The following is a 16,540-nucleotide window of genomic DNA, read 5'->3' as shown; positions in this document are numbered from 1 at the left end:
GGCCCTCATCAATGAACGGGGGCGGGATCGACGAGGGTGGGTGGGTGGGGCCTGGCTGCTGGGGCGGAGCCGCCGAGGAAGGGCGTGGCCAGGTTGCCGGGGCGGGGCCGGGATGCAGGGGCGGGGCCAGCCTCACACAACAAAGGCGCAGCCACAGAGGGGCTCCATGTGTCTGTGTCTCTGAGCAACCTTTAGAGCCGCCGGCGTTCGCCGCCCACCCCCTCCCAGTTGCCCCTTGGGGAGGTAGGTAGGTGCTGATGGTGAAGATGAGATGTCTCCTCGAACCCTGGCTTTAAAAGGAAAATACTGCCGATGCTGGAATCTGACAGAGAAAAGGCGGGACAATCTCTGCAGGTCTGACCCCATCTGTGGAGAGAAGAGGTAATGTTTCGAGTCTGGATGGCTTTGAGGGCCGGTGCAGACTTGTTGGGCTGAAGGGTCTTTCCTGCACTGTAAATTATATGATTCTCTGCCAAAGCAGTCCCTGAGGTGTAGGAGCATCCACTGTGCTGTCAGGGAGGGAGCTCCAGGATTTTTGACCTGGTGGCAGTGGAGGAACAGCCGGCATCTACAGAGCCAAGAACAGCTTGAAAACAAATTACTGTGGCTAGTATAGAAGTACAGTGCAGAAGGAGGCTTTTGTAAGGGCCACAAATAATCCAGCATGAGTTTAAGGATACAAAGTAATAACATTTATTTACAATAACATATATTTTTATATATATGTGTGTATATATATATATATATATAACAGCAGCAACTTCCCTTGCTGCACACTCCTTCCTGCTGGTTCCTAAACTGGCCAGCTTTATTTATACTTGGAGTTTACTAATGGCTTCTCCGCCCCCCTCATTGGGGAAGCTCATACTCCCACAGGATTGGGGGATTGTCTTTAGTCCCCTGCCAATGGTAAGCAGGCAGGTTATAACAGAGGCCATTTGGCCCATCAAATCTGCACTGGCCCTTGGAAAGAGCACCCCACTTAAGCCCATGCCTCCACCCCACCTAACCTTTTTGGACGCTACAGGCAATTGACCATGCCCAATCCACCTAACCTGCACCTCTTTGGACTGTGGGAGGAAACCGCAGCACCCGGAGGAAACCCACGCAGACACGGGGAGAAAGTGCAAACTCTACACAGACAGACACCTGAGGCCGGAATTGAACCTGGGACCCTGGAGCTGTGAGGCAGCAGTGCTAACCACTGTGCCGCCCTGGAATGCTGGAAACAAACAAAAACAGAAAGTGCTGGACTATCTCAGCAGGTCTGACAGCATATGTGGAGAGAAGAGGGAGCCAACATTTTGAGTCTGGATGATTCTTTGGGCTAACCATGCCATCCATTTCCAAGTCAGGGTGGTGAGTGACTTGGAGGGGAACACCCAGGTGTGGGTTTCTCCGGGTGCTCCGGTTTCCTCCCGAAAGACGTGCTGTTAGGTGAATTGGACATTCTGAATTCTCCCGCTATGTACCCGAACAGGCGCTGGAATGTGACGACTAGGGGATTTTCACAGTAACTTCATTGCAATGTCAGCCTCCTTGTGACAATAAAGATTATTGTAAGGTGGTAGCATTCCCAGGTATCTGCTGACTTGTCCTTCTAGATGTGGGTTTAGAAGATGCTGCCTGAGGAACCTTGGTGAGTTCCTGCAGTGACTTTGTAGATGGTAAACACGGTTGCTACTACGCGACTGTGGTGGAGGGAGTGAATATTTAAGGTGGTCAATGTGCAAATCCTGTGGGCTGCTTGGTCCTGGATGGTGTTGAGTTTCTTGAGTGTTGTTGGAGCTGCACTCATCCAGGCAAGTGGAGAGTATTCCATTACACTCCTGAATTGTGCCTTTTTAAAAAATAATATATAATCTTTATTGTCACAAGTAGGCTTACATTAACACTGCAATGAAGTTACTGTGAAAAGCCTCTAGCCGCCACACCGGCGCCTGTTCGGGTACACAGAGGGAGAATTCAGAATGTCCAATTCACCTAACAGCACGTCCTTTGGGACTTGTGGGAGGAAACCGGAGCACCCGGAGGAAACCTATGCAGACACTGGGAGAACGTGCAGACTCCACACAGACAGTGAACTAAGCCAGGAATCGAACCTGGGTCCCTGGCACTGCTTAGATGGTGGACAGGCTTTGAAGAGTCAGGAGGTCAGTTACTTGCCACAGAATTCCCAATCTCTGACCTCTTTTAGCCAAAGTATTTATGTGGCTAGTCCAGTTCAGTTTCAGTCAATCATAACCCGCAGGGTGGTGATAGTGGAGGCTCTGGCAGCATCCGTGGGAGGGAAACTGATTTCAAACTGAATACCCTTCTTCAGCATTAAGGTTTTGTTAAATGTGCTTCCACCATCCTTTAGGCTGTGAATTCCAGAACATCACAACTCTGCTGAGTAAAATAACTCGTCTTCTCTCTGGGTCCTTTGCCAATCACCTTAAATCTGAATCTTCTGATTGACCCTCCTGTAAGTGGAAACAGAAGAGTCGTTTTCCACTCAAAGTGCAAACACTGTTTCTAACAGTCACTTGGAAGTATAGAATTTGAATGTTGCTGAAATGAGGGACATGGTGCTGAAGCTTTTCACCCTGCACTCATCAGGACTAATGCAAGAATGGCAAATTTCAGCCCATGACTGCAACTTATAACACAGAAGAGAAAGCTGCTGATCAGTTGGCAAGTTGATTTTGATTGACCAACAAAATGTCTACTGTTAAATGTGATTCCATGCAAGTGGGCACCTCCTCACTGAACAATCCTGATAGTTACACTAACAACCAATTTAAGATAATCAGTGGAGTTTATAAAGTGACTCATTTATAGATGTTGGAAGTGAATTACATTCATAAGCAGGGACCCATTCTCCCGAAACAAAGGGAATGCATGCACGCCTTGTGGCTCTTTTGAATTATCCAGGAGTTTGGGGAGCCTATAGTTGTTTTTTCCATGGTAAAATCTGTCAATCAGAATTGACTTGCCCACCAATCAGCATCCCTTCCTGTAGTATGAATTGTCGTGATGGTTTGAAATTTGGCATTCTTGCATGTCTCCTAATAACTGCAAGACAAAAAGCTTCGGACAAGACCTGACCCCGAGAGACCCACCCAGCAACCCGACCCGGAGAGGCTCGCCCAGCAACCCGACCTACCTGGAGATGGAAGAAAGAAAAATCCACGCGGAGGCCTACCTCAACAGTGCCCGGGACCCTGCCAGACGCGACCCCGGAAACGTAACCAGCACACTGGTCCCGCCAGCGCCCTGGACCCTGCCAGACACAACCACTTACCTTCGACAAGATCAGACTTCTCCCATCGGATCCCAGGATCATCCAGCCGCTTACCGAGGAAGCAAGGGAAACGTGGCGGTCTGCAGGTTAGACTGAAGCAATGCGGTTTCAAGACCCCTCTCCCCAGCATACACCTGGCAAATGTCCAAGCGATTGAAATCAAGCTGGATGAACTTAACACCAGACTTACCTCTCAGAGGGAAGTAAGAGACTGCTGTGTGCTCTGTTTCACAGAGACATGGCTCACCCCCGCCTCACCGGACTGTGCCATACAACCTGAAAGCTTCTCAATTCACTGGGTGGACCACACGGCACCGTCAGGCAAAGCAAGGGGTGGAGGGCTGTTGTTAAGTAATGGGTTAAGAGACATTGCAATTAGTTGTCTCATTTATGTTAAGTATCCATTAATTGACACTGATATGTAAAGGGACTTCAGATGGCCGCTGTCAGGTGAAGAGTAGTCAGAGTTTTGTGCAAAGTCTGTTGGAATGAAATAAATGTGTGTTGGTGAAAAAGGAACAGAACTTTAGACTCTTCATATCACAGCAACTAAAACGTCTAACAGCTGTGCCTCCTCATCAACTCCTCCTGGTGCTTGGATGTGGCGACCCTGGCAACCTACTGCTCCCCGGACCTGGAATACCTGACCGTGAAGTGCCACCCATACTATCTTCCACGTGAGTTCACTTCAGCCATTATCACAGCGATCTACATCCCACTCCAGGCAGAAGTGAGGAAGGCGCTGGACGAACTGTACACCGTTATAAACAACTACGAAACAGAACACCCGGAGGCCTTGTTCATCGTGGCCGGAGACTTCAACAAGGCCAACCTCAAGAGTGTACTGCCAAAATTCCACCAGCCCATCTGTCCAACCAAGGGCGACAACACTCTTGACCACTACTACTCAAAAATCAAGGGCACCTACCGTTCCATCCCCCAACCGCACTTTGGGAAATCAGACCATAAGACGGTGCTCCTTCTCCCGGCATACAAGCAGAAACTCAAGCGGGGGAATCCAGCAAAGAAGGCCGTGCAGTGCTCTTGCGTGACTGGATTCTCTGGTCCCCCAGCCACATGTTTCTCGGCCGCGCTCTGTTCACTAGCGGCGGGATTCTATCCTCCCATCGCTCGTAAATGGGATTTTTTGCATGACTGCTTAGAGACAGTGGACTGGTCCATATTTAAGAATTCCGCGACCAACTTAAATGAGTATGCCACCACCGTCACAGACTTCATCAGCAAATGTGTGGACGACTGCGTGCCAAAGAAAGCAGTACGTACGTTCCCCAACCGGAAACCATGGCTCAATCGCGAGATTGACTCCCTACTGAAGGACAGATCTGAGGCGTTCAAGACAGACTACCCTGACCTATACAAGAAATCCAGGTACGACCTCCGTAAAGCCATCCGAGATGCCAAGAGAGAATATTAAACCAAGCTAGAGTCACAGACAGACTCTCGGCGGTTCTGGCAAGGACTAAACAACATAACGGGCTACAAAGCGAAGCCGAGCAGTATCTCCTGCAGCAGCGCACCCCTCCCCGGTGAACTCAATGCATTCTATGCTCGGTTCGAGCAGGTAACCAACAACCCGCTGCCGAACAACCCAGCAGCCCATAACTCATCCATACCCACCATCACAGCTTCCGAAGTCAGATCGGCCTTCCTGAAAGTGAACCCTCGGAAGGCGACGGGCCCGGATGGGATCCCTGGTTGTGCACTCAGAGCCTGCGTGGACCAGCTGGCAGAGGTGTTCGCAGACATCTTTAACCCGTCCCTACTCCACTCCGAGGTCCCCACCTCCTTCAAGAAGACCACCATCATACCGGTGCCAAAGAAGAACCAGGCCCTGACTTCAGTCATAATGAAGTTCTTCGAGAGGTTGCTCATGAAGCGCATCACCTCCATACTCCCAGAACGCCTTGATCCACTGCAATTCGCATACCGTCGCAACCGGTCCACCACAGATGCAATTTCCCTGGACCTACACTCATCCCTAGAGCATCTTGACAACAAGGACTCCTACATCAAGAACAAAGAACAAAGAACAAAGAAATGTACAGCACAGGAACAGGCCCTTCGGCCCTCCAAGCCCGCGCCGACCATACTGCCCGACTAAACTACAATCTTCTACACTTCCTGGGTCCGTATCCTTCTATTCCCATCCTATTCATATATTTGTCAAGATGCCCCTTAAATGTCCCTATCGTCCCTGCTTCCACTACCTCCTCCGGTAGCGAGTTCCAGGCACCCACTACCCTCTGCGTAAAAAACTTGCCTCGTACATCTACTCTAAACCTTGCCCCTCTCACCTTAAACCTATGCCCCCTAGTAATTGACCCCTCTACCCTGGGGAAAAGCCTCTGACTATCCACTCTGTCTATGCCCCTCATAATTTTGTAGACCTCTATCAGGTCGCCCCTCAACCTCCTTCGTTCCAGAGAGAACAAACCGAGTTTATTCAATCGCTCCTCATAGCTTATGCCCTCCATACCAGGCAACATTCTGGTAAATCTCTTCTGCACCCTCTCTAAAGCCTCCACATCCTTCTGGTAGTGTGGCGACCAGAATTGAACACTATACTCCAAGTGTGGCCTAACTAAGGTTCTAACTAAGGTTCAGACTCCTATTTATTGACTAGAGCTCCGCCTTCAACACCATAATCCCAGCCAAGCTCCTATCAAAGCTCCAAAACCTAGGACTTGGTTCCCCACTCTGCAACTGGATCCTCAATTTTCTGAGTAAGAATGAACAACAACACCTCCTCCACAATAGTCCTCAACACCGGGGCCCCGCAAGGCTGTGTACTTAGCCCCCTACTCTACTCCCTGTAGACACCTGTACACACACGACTGCATGTCAACATTTGGTTCCAACTCCATCTACAAGTTTGCTGACGATACGACCATAGTGGGCCGGATCTCGAATAACGACGAGTCAGAATACAGGAGGGAGATAGAGAACCTAGTGGAGTGGTATAGTGACAACAATTTCTCCCTCAATGCCAGCAAAACGAAAGAGCTGGCCATTGACTTCAGAAAGCATAGTACTGTACACACCCCTGTCAGCATCAACGGGGCCACGTTGGAGATGGTTAGCAGTTTCAAATTCCTAGGGGTGCACATCTCCAAAAATCTGGTTCACCCACGTCGGCGCTACCACCAAGAAAGCACAACAGCGCCTATACTTCCTCAGGAAACTAAGGAAATTCCGCATGTCCACATTAACCCTTACTAACTTTTATAGATGCACCATAGAAAGCATCCTATCGGGCTGCATCACAGCCTGGTATGGCAACTGCTCGGCCCAGGACCGCAAGAAACTTCAGAGAGTCATGAACACCGCCCAGTCCATCACACGAACCTGCCTCCCATCCATTGACTCCATCTACACCTCCCGCTGCCTGGGGAAAGCGGGCAGTATAATCAAAGACCCCTCCCACCCGGCTTACTCACTCTTCCAACTTCTTCCATCGTGCAGGAGTTACAAAAGTCTGAGAACACGCACGAACAGACTCAAAAACAGCTTCTTCCCCACTGTCACCAGACTCCTAAATGACCCTCTTATGGTCTGATTTCATTAACACTACACCCTGTATGCTTCATCCGATGCCAGTGCTTATGTAGTTACATTGTATATGTTGTGTTGCCCTATTATGTATTTTCTTTTATTCCCTTTTCTTCTCATTGTACTTAATGATCTGTTGAGCTGCTCGCAGAAAAATACTTTTCACTGTACCTCGGTACACGTGACAATAAACAAATCCAATCCAATCCAACCTGTCTCTGTATTACTAAGCGACTGTTAGAAACAGAGTAAATGTTTTGGATGAAAATAACTCCTCTGTTTCTACTGACAAGAGGGGCGATGATCAGAGGAAACAGATTTAAGGTGATTAGCAAAAGAACCAGAGAGAAAACTAATTATTTTACACAGCGACTTGTTATGATCTGGAATGCGCAGCCTGAAAGGATGCGGGAGCAGATCCAATAATACCTTTCAACTGAAGAAGTCATATTCAATTCAAAGCCTGAACTCTGTTTTTCTCCCCAGTGATACTGCCGGACCTGCCGAGTAGTTTCAGCACTTTGCCTTTCAGCACTTTGCCCTATCTCCCAATGCAGCAGTTCCCAGCATTGCCACTTGCGAGGCATTTAGCCCCACCCAGTCTGGAAAGCCCATCCATTTCCTGCCCCACTCCACAATAATTGTGGAATCTCACAGCACACCAGGAAAGCCTTTGAATTGCACTTGAAGGCAACATGGTGGCACAATGGTTAACATTGCTGCCTCACAGTGCCAGGGACCCGAGTTCAATTCTCCATCATCTGGATTCTCTTTTCCTGCTGGCAGTGCACCCCCGCCAGTGGGTTTTCCGGGGGCGTGGGGTGGTTCCAATGGGAAATCCCATTGACAAGCGATGGGAGGATAGAATCCCGCCGCTAGTGAACAGAGCGCGGCCGAGAAACATGTGGCTGGGGGACCAGAGAATCCAGCCCAATAATCTGGGACAGAATTAATTGGCATTTGTAAAAGTGTGAACTGTGTTATGAGCACTTTAATCATTAAAAATGTTCATATTCAAGGATTAAGAACATTCTGGAAGAATTCGTGTTTTGAAAGGCAATGTCCCTTAAAATGTTAATGCCAGGATTCATTGCTGGAAATGACATATTTTACAAGCAAGGGTAAGTGTAAAGTAGCTGGAAACCTCTTGACCCTGGTGGACTGTAGAAAGTGGGTTACATGGTTGTTGATGGCTCTGACAAAATTCCAGGAAAACGGTTTAAAAGTGGATTTTGGTTTTGCTTTGAGTAGGGGAAGGACCAACTGCTTGTGAAAAGACGACAGCAGCCTTTTTGCAGTCCAGAGTCAATCCACAGCTGGAAGTGAAATAGAATTGCTCTTATCACTGGAATAGGAGTACCTGCAAGTGTTCCTCGAGACGGCCTGAACAGCAGTCCAAGAGTCATTGATTGTCCCACAGATCAGCGCTGAGAGAACAACCGTATAACCCAATGCTATTTCAAGGACTTCACCATCTTTCCTTTTCCCTGGAACCATTGACTCTTAGCAGAATTCCTCTATTTTTATTTATTTTTTCTGTGTGACTTATGGTATTTTGAAAGAAGAGTTAGTATATTTCATACTGTATGATAATAAGCTTCAATTTTCTATTTGACAAGACTGGTTTCATAATAAATGAATAAGTTTATTGAAAGAAGCCTGGTTAAATTCTGGGTAAAAGTAGAGGAGGTAAACTATTGACCATTTTAATAATAATAATAATCGCTTATTGTCACAAGTAGGTTTCAATAAAGTTACTGTGAAAAGCCCCTAGTCGCCACATTCCGGCGCCTGTTCGGGGAGACCGGTACGGGAATTGAACCCGCGATCTGGCATGGTGCTGCATTACAAGCCAGCTGTTTAGCCCACTGTGCTAAACCAACGCCAGGTGAGTGAATCAAACATTTAAATTAGTGGGGCCAGTCAAACTGCACACTCCTCTCATCCCAGTCGTAACTAATAAATGAAAATCAGCAGGAATTAGATAAAGGCAAATTGTATTTGATGAACATGTTTGAGTTCTTTGATGAAGAAAAGGAGAGAGTTGATGAGGGTATCCAATTGTTGTTGTCCATATGAACTTTGAAAATGCATTTAACGGTTTCCTCCGGGAGCTCTGGTTTCCTCCCACAAGTCCCGAAAGACGTGCTTGTTAGATGAATTGGACATTCTGAATTCTCCCTCTGTGTACCCATACAGGCGCCGGAATGTGGCGACTAGGGGATTTTCACAATAACTTCATTGCAGTGTTAATGTAAGCCTACTTGTGACACTAATAAAGATGATTATAACAAGTACCACATAGCATACCTATCAGTAAATTAGAGTCCATAAGATCAAAGGAGCAGCAGTAAGAAGTCAACATTGGCTGGGGAAGCAAAGTGGTGAAAGATTGATTTTCAGACTGAAGAGGCACGTAGAGTGGGGTTTCCTGGGTGTCAGTATTAGGACCTCTGTTCTTGATGTATATTAATGTTCTATTATCGAGGGAAGAATTTTTCAATACGAAAATTACACAAAATATAATAAAATAATGTGGAAAATGATAAAAGACTTCAAGTGGACCTAAACTGGTAAAATGGACATATACATGGCAGATGAAATTTAACTCAAAAGTGTGAAATAATACATTTTGGCAGGAAGAATGAGGAGAGGCAATCAAAGAGGTGCAGGAACACAGACTAATGGGGGTGTGGACACAAATCTTCGAAGGTGGCAAGACAAATTGGGATTCAGCTCATCATGCCTGTCCCTGCTTAATGTGCCCCACTCCCCTGCTCGTTCATGCAATATATATCCAGATCCCTTTTGAAAGCTTTTATGGCTTCTTCTTCCATCAGCCTTTCGGGCAACGATTTCAAAATCATATTTTGCTTTGTCAAAAAAATAAAAATTCCTTGTCTTGCTTTTAGTTCCTGTTGCAATTACCTTTCTACCTGTGTCCTTAGGTTACTGATCCGCCTAGCACAGAGAACTTTTCCTAATTATTCACTCCATCAAAAATCATCATGAATTTCAACCTCTCTGTTAAATCACCCCTTCATCTTTACTTTAACAAGAACTTGCATTGACCTAGGGTCTTTAACATAGCTAAATGTTTGTGGGCACTTCACAAAATCATCAATTCATTATTTATAAATGATTAATTATTATTATCTTGGGCTTCAATTCCACTTTGCTGCCTGCTCCCGGTTTCCCTGAGAGTCCTAAAGCTTGACTATCTCAGCTTTAAGTATATTTGATCCACAATCGTTTCAAGCTTTTTTGCACAATGTGGGCATTGCTAGCAAGGCCATCATTTGATGTCCATTCCTAATTGCCCTTAAGAAGGTGCTGGTAAGTACACCCACAGTGCTGTTTGGAAGGGAGTTCCAGACGTTTGACCCAGCAACAGTGAAGGAATGAAGATACGCTTCCATGTGGGAATGTGAATTTTCTCGCTGCCCTGAATTGGATGGCAAACCTGTCCTCTGATCACTAATTGGCCAATTATGAGAAAATTGCTGCTTGTTTCTCATGCAGTGTGGATTTGTGATCCCCACTCTACCCCAAGGTGGGGTCCAAACACAATTCCAGATTGTTAATTTGGTTTCTCGATCCATCAATGCTGCCTGACCTGCTGAGTATTTCCAGTATTTTCTGTTTTTATTATGGTTAAACGCTTTCTTGTTGGAGATGCTTTTTACCAGGCATTTGTACGACACAATGTTACTTATCAGCCAGCCTGAACATTGCCCAGGTCTTGTTGTTTGTTCACATGGTCTACTTTATGATCTGTGGAGTTACATAGGAACATAGGTATTAGGGGCAGAAGTCGGCAATTCAGCCCCTTGAGCCTACTCCGCCATTCAATCAGATCACAGCTGATCTCTTCCTGGTCTCAAATCCACCTCCCTGCCTGTTCCCCATATCCCTTTAACCCATTTTAAAAAGCAGAACTATATCTATCTCTTTCTTGAAACCATTTAATGACTCGGACTCCACCGCACTGTGGGGCAGCGAGTTCCACAAATTCACCACCCTCTGCGAGAAGTAGCTTCTCCTCATCTCTGTTCTAAATAATAATAATCTTTATTTATGTCACAAGTAGGCTTACATTAACACTGCAATGAAGTTACGGTGAATATCCCCTAGTCGCCATACTCCGGCGCCTGTTCGGATACACTCAATTGAATAGTGTCCAAAAAATGTTCAGTGGGGGTGTTACTGGGTTATGGGGATAGGGCGGAGGTGTGGGCTTGTGAAGGATACTCTTTCCAAGGGGCGGTGCAGACTTGATGGGCCAAATGGCCTCCTTCTGCACTGCAAATTCTATGATACAAGTGCCCCCATCCCCGCCAACAAAACACTCAACAAGCCCAGTGGTGGTAGCAACCCTGAGAACCTGGAACCAGATGAAGCAGCACTTTGGTCTGACCAAGGCATCCACCATGGCCCCTATCTGTGGCAACCACAGGTTTCCACCAACCATGCTTGACACCACCTTTAAAAGGTGGAGACAGGATGGAGAGACACTGACGGTTAGGGACCTTTACACAGAGGTCAGACTCGCGATCTTGGAGGAGAGACTGGAACTACTGAACGAGAACAAACTCCGACATCTGCAGGTCAAAAACATTCTCTGCAATGTTTTTCTATGATAACGTAGCCAAGGACCCTGAGAAACACAATGTTAGATGAGTTACTGGATGCAGACAGCTTGGGGAAGGGGAACTGTGCGGATGACTTTGAGAAAGGACATGCTCCCCACTGGACAAAACAAGGGAAAAATGGGAGGAAGAGCTAGGGCTGGAAATAGGGTGGGGACTCTGGAGCGAAGCACTGAACAGGACCAACTCCACCTCATGCAGCTAAAAATGGTGCACAGAGCACACCTGACAAGAACCTAAATGAGTAGGTTTTTCCCGGAGGTGGAAGACAGGCCCGGCTAAACATGCCCAGACTTGTCGGGTTCTGGACAGCCTTCTTCGAGGTGATGTCCACGGTTGTGGGGTGAGTGTGGAGCCATCCCAAAGGGTGGCAGTCTTCGGGGTATTGGACTAGCCAGAACTACTTATGGGGAAGAGGGCTGATGCCCTTGCCTTTGCTTCTCTAATTGCCCGCCGGTGAATCCTGCTCAGCTGGGATCAGCAGCACCACCCTCAGCTGCAGACTTGTTGGAATTTCTCGTCCTGGAGAAGATTAAGTTCACCATCCGGGGGTCAGTGGAGGGTTTCCACAAAATGTGGAGGCCATTCATTAACTTGTTCCAAGATCTGTTCGAAGCCATCAACCAATAGAGCTGGGGAGGGGGGTCAGGAGTCAACAGGACCACAGGGAGTAGACAGAAACGGGAGGGGGGGAATGGAGAGGGGGGGAGGCTAGAGGAAACAATAAGGGGGAACCCAGAAAGTGACTGAGACAGGCGAGAAAGCCTAGCACAAGGCCACAAGAAAGTGAACCCTCAAAGGCAGGCCGACAAAGGCCGGCGGGGGGGGGGGTAGAGAAGGAGGGCACCACCCATATATAAACACCAGACACCTATCCCCAGTAAAGTAAAGGGCCAAGGAAAGAACCCTGAAATAGCGAAAGGGGGTTGGGGGCGGAGCTGAGGGCAAAGTGGGGGGGGGGGGCGACACAGAAAAAGACCAACTTGTAAATTACAGCATCTATCATTAACGAGTATACAGTGTATAAAATGTAAAACTTTAATTAAGTTTTTCCCTTGTTTTTTATTTCCACCCAGATCGGTTCAGCATTTCTTAATAAAGCCTTGATGTCATCTTTAACCAATAAAGCAATTCCACCTCCTGCTCCATCCTGTCTATCCTTTTGGAATACTGAATACCTTTGGACATTCAACTCCCAGTCTCGGTCCTCCTGCATGTTTCAGTAATCCCCACCAAATCATACCCATTGTCCCTATCTGTGCTGTCAGCTCATTGACCTTATTCCGAATACTGCGTGCGTTTAGGTACAAGGTTTTAAAATATGTCCGACTGATTTGTCTTTCCTTTGCAGGATTGCCTTGTGCACTATGCTTTTCACACACTCTGACCTCCTTTATTAATCTCTGATAACACTCAGCCTCATCCCCAACTTTCACTCCCACAGTCACCTTACATTTTGATTTTTTACGTTTCCTTTTCCCTCCGTAGTTGTTAGAGTGGTCCTGTTTGTTCGTCCTATTAACATCTACCTTCTCCTCATGTTGACCTGCTGCTTTGGTCCCCATTAACCATTAGACTTCTTGTAGTTTTACCCTTCCCTTTCCCCTCCCCCACTTACTAATTTAAAGTCCTTGTGACCACCCTATTTATTCTTTCCGCTAGAACACTGGTCCCAGATCGGTTCAGGTGGAGACCGCCCCAACGGCACTGATCCCTCTTGGCCCAATACTGATGTAATTCCCCTATGAAATGGAAACCCTCTTTCCCGCACCACTCCTTTAACCACATGTTTACTTCCCTAATTTTCTCATCCCTATGCCAATTTTCACGTGGATCAGGTAATCCAGAGATTATAACCCTTGAAGCCATGTTCTTTAATTTTGTTCCTAGTTCCTGATAATCCCCAAACAGGTCCTCTTTCCTAGTCTTGCCTATGTTGTTTGTTCCAACATGGACCACAACAACTGGATTCTCCTCCTCGCTCCATCTCCAATATCCTTTCAAGTTGGTTAGAGATACCCCTCAACCTGACACCAGGGCTAAACTGTAATCATCAACAAATATCCCCACTTTTAACGTTATGATGGATCAAAGGTCATTAATGAAGCTACTGGAGATGCTTGCGGGCCGAGGACACTACCAAGCGGAACTCCTGCAGTGATGCCCTGGGACTGAGATGATTGACCTCCAATAACCACAACCATCTTTCTTTGAGCTAGATATGATTCTAAGCAGTGGAATGTTTTCCCCCAATTCCCATTGTAATGGGCCAGGGCTTAGAAACTCCAAAGTGTATTATGAAGTTCACCTGACCTATAACCTTTATGTTGGATTTGGCTAGGATGGACACAAAAGCCTTCACTTCAGGTGTGATTCATCAGACTTCTTGGGCACTTTAATCAAAACAAGGTTTATTCTAAGAAAAAAAAATATATATATATATATGTTAACTACAAACACAGCAAGAAGTTTTTGTCAATTACAAACATAGAGACAACAAATAGCTACAGTAATCTATGTTTAACACTTAATGAACCCCCCTTAGCTGTTCGAATTCAATAACATAATCCAATAAACCAAAACCCCTTCCCAAGGCATAGCCCAGCACACCGCATTCTCACTTGAATGGGACTGGTGCTTTCCCTGAGATTCTGATACAGTTCCAACCAGCAGATTCAAACTCTTTCCGGAAAGCAACTCTACCTTTACAGTTACCAAGGCAGTTTGCCACACCCAATGTGCTTTTTCACTGGAACAGCTTTTAAAATGAAAACAGAGAAAAACGGGATCACTTCTCTTTCCTTCTGCAGTCCAAAGCAGCAAAACCGAAACTGGAACTCAAACACTAAAAACCCCTCTCACCTGACAGCCACAGCCCAACTCCACCCAAAAATGATACCATTGAAGCCGTGCTGCAAGTCACACGGTAAGGGACCAAACCTTTCTTAAAGGGACACTCACATGACACCATGGACTTCAGTTTTACTAGCGTTCCTTGATGCTATACTCTGTGAAATGCAGCCCTGATGTCAAGGACAGTCACTCTCACCTCACTTCTTGGGCGAGATTCTCTGGCCTGCCTGCGGCGTATTTTGGCGCGGCGGGAGGCGACATTCCATTGACCAACAGCAGGACCTTCTGGTCTCCTGCTGTCAATGGGATTTCCCATTGAATGCACGCCATCGGAAAACCTGCGGCGGGAGTGCGCCATTCGTGGTACCGGAAGATCCAGTGTGAACAGCTGGAAGATCTCATCCTTTGAGTTTAGTTCCTTTATCCATGATTTAACCAAGGCTGTAACGAGATCAGGAACTGAGTGGCCCCGGCAGAGCACAAACTGAGCATCTGTGAGCAGGTTATCACTGAGTAAATGTTGCTTGTCAGTAAAAGTAAGTAAAGTTGCCATAGTCCCAGATGACCGACTTTCCTCTTTCAGGGGGAGAGCTGACTGGTGATGATTTTATCTGAGGATCATCATACCTCAGGCGAGGGGCAAGGTTGAGAAGACAGGGCTTTCATGAATAACCTCAGCCAGTACAGGAATTGAACCATCACAAACTAGTTGTCTAGCCAACTGAGCTAAACCTGCCCCCTTGCTTCTGAGCACTGTTGATGATGACCTTTTCCATCCCTTTGCTGATGATCGAGAGTAGTCTGATGAGGTGGAAATTGCCTGTGTTGGATTTGTTCTGCTTTTTGTGGACAAGATATCCCTGGGCAATTCTCCACATTGTTGAGTAGATGCCAGTGTTTCAGCTGTACTGGAACAGCTTGGTTGGAGGCACAGCTTGTTCTGGAGCACAAGACTTCAGTACTGTTGCAGGAATGTTGAGGTCTCCTCATGCAACCCCTGCCAGCAGCCCACACAAATTTCCTGCTCCCACTCTATTGGATGACTGGGCTGCTAAGGTTGCACTGATTGTGGTTTTGGGGGGACTGGGGAATGATGTTTCCTATCCCTTGTGTTCAGTTTTGACCATAACATAAAGTTCATAATACATATCATCACACATTTGTGTGTGAATAATTCAAACTACATTTTTGTTACAAGGGAGGAGAATTTTCCCAATGTATTTCAGAAAGACCCTATCAATTTCTGTGGAATTGAGTTATTAAAATAATTAAAATATATTTCTTTGCATTTTCTCTTTTGCAGGAGCAATGTTATTTAACTTGCGGACACAAATCTGTGTAAAAGGGCTGATGCATGTAAATAAAAAACATTCATTTTGGGGATGCTTTTTTTGTCTTTATTCATTCATGGGATGTGGGCATCGCTGGCTGGACCAGCATCTGTTACCCATTCTTGAGGGCATTTAAGAGTCAACCACATTGCTGTGGGTCTGGAGTCACATGTAGGAGTCACAGACCAGGTAAGGACGGCAGATTTCCTTCCACATTAGTGAGCCAGATGGGTTTTTACAACAATAGTCATCATTAGACTTTTAATTGCAGATTTTTTTTTTTTAAAATTCAAATTCCACCATCTGCGCTGGTGGGATTCGAACCCCTGTCCCCAGCGCGCTATCTGGGTCTCTGTGTTACGAGTCCAGCGACAATACCACTGCACCACTGCCTCCCACAGGCTAGGCCGGTGTATATTGCCCAACCCCAGTTGCCATTGAGAAGGTGGTGATTAGCTGCCTTGAACCACTGTAGTCCCTGTGATGTGCAGGTACATCCACTGTGTTAAAAGCAGACACTGCAAGAAACTTTGTTAGAGACTAACTACTAATTAGGAAGATGGAGGATCACAGATTGTCCTCTTCACTGACCATAGCATGGGGTCCGTGCTGGAGGAGATGGCGTGGAAGAAAGTGGGCATATCTGGCAATAAGATATTCCCTCCAAATGCAACTATTATGCATCAGTCTTGGCAGGAGATAGCAGGTTGAGGCAATGCAGTCTCTTATGTCTTCGGATCATGGGAGAAAATGCACAAAGTTCTCAGCCTGAGAAAGAATGCAGACAAATGATGCCTACGAGTATTAGTAAAATAAATACCTCTAATATGTATGCCCCAAGCATTCAGTCC

At 46.5% G+C, this 16,540-nt stretch overlaps 1 long non-coding RNA gene across 2 annotated transcripts; it reads left to right on the top strand.

Annotated features, from left to right (window-relative positions):
- The first annotated feature begins 130 nt into the window (after positions 1-130).
- LOC140429074 (uncharacterized) lies at positions 131-15,737 on the top strand. Of its 2 annotated transcripts, XR_011948978.1 has the most exons (4): positions 131-381; positions 7,876-7,977; positions 8,108-8,744; positions 12,582-15,737. It is a non-coding gene; the product is annotated as an uncharacterized lncRNA (long non-coding RNA). The 2 variants fall into 2 exon arrangements; XR_011948977.1 differs by lacking the exon at positions 7,876-7,977.
- The last annotated feature ends 803 nt before the right edge of the window (positions 15,738-16,540 follow it).

Source organism: Scyliorhinus torazame, chromosome 9 (genome assembly GCF_047496885.1).
Source record: "Scyliorhinus torazame isolate Kashiwa2021f chromosome 9, sScyTor2.1, whole genome shotgun sequence".
NCBI lineage: Eukaryota > Metazoa > Chordata > Chondrichthyes > Carcharhiniformes > Scyliorhinidae > Scyliorhinus > Scyliorhinus torazame.
This window is presented reverse-complemented; position numbering and strand designations above follow the sequence as displayed.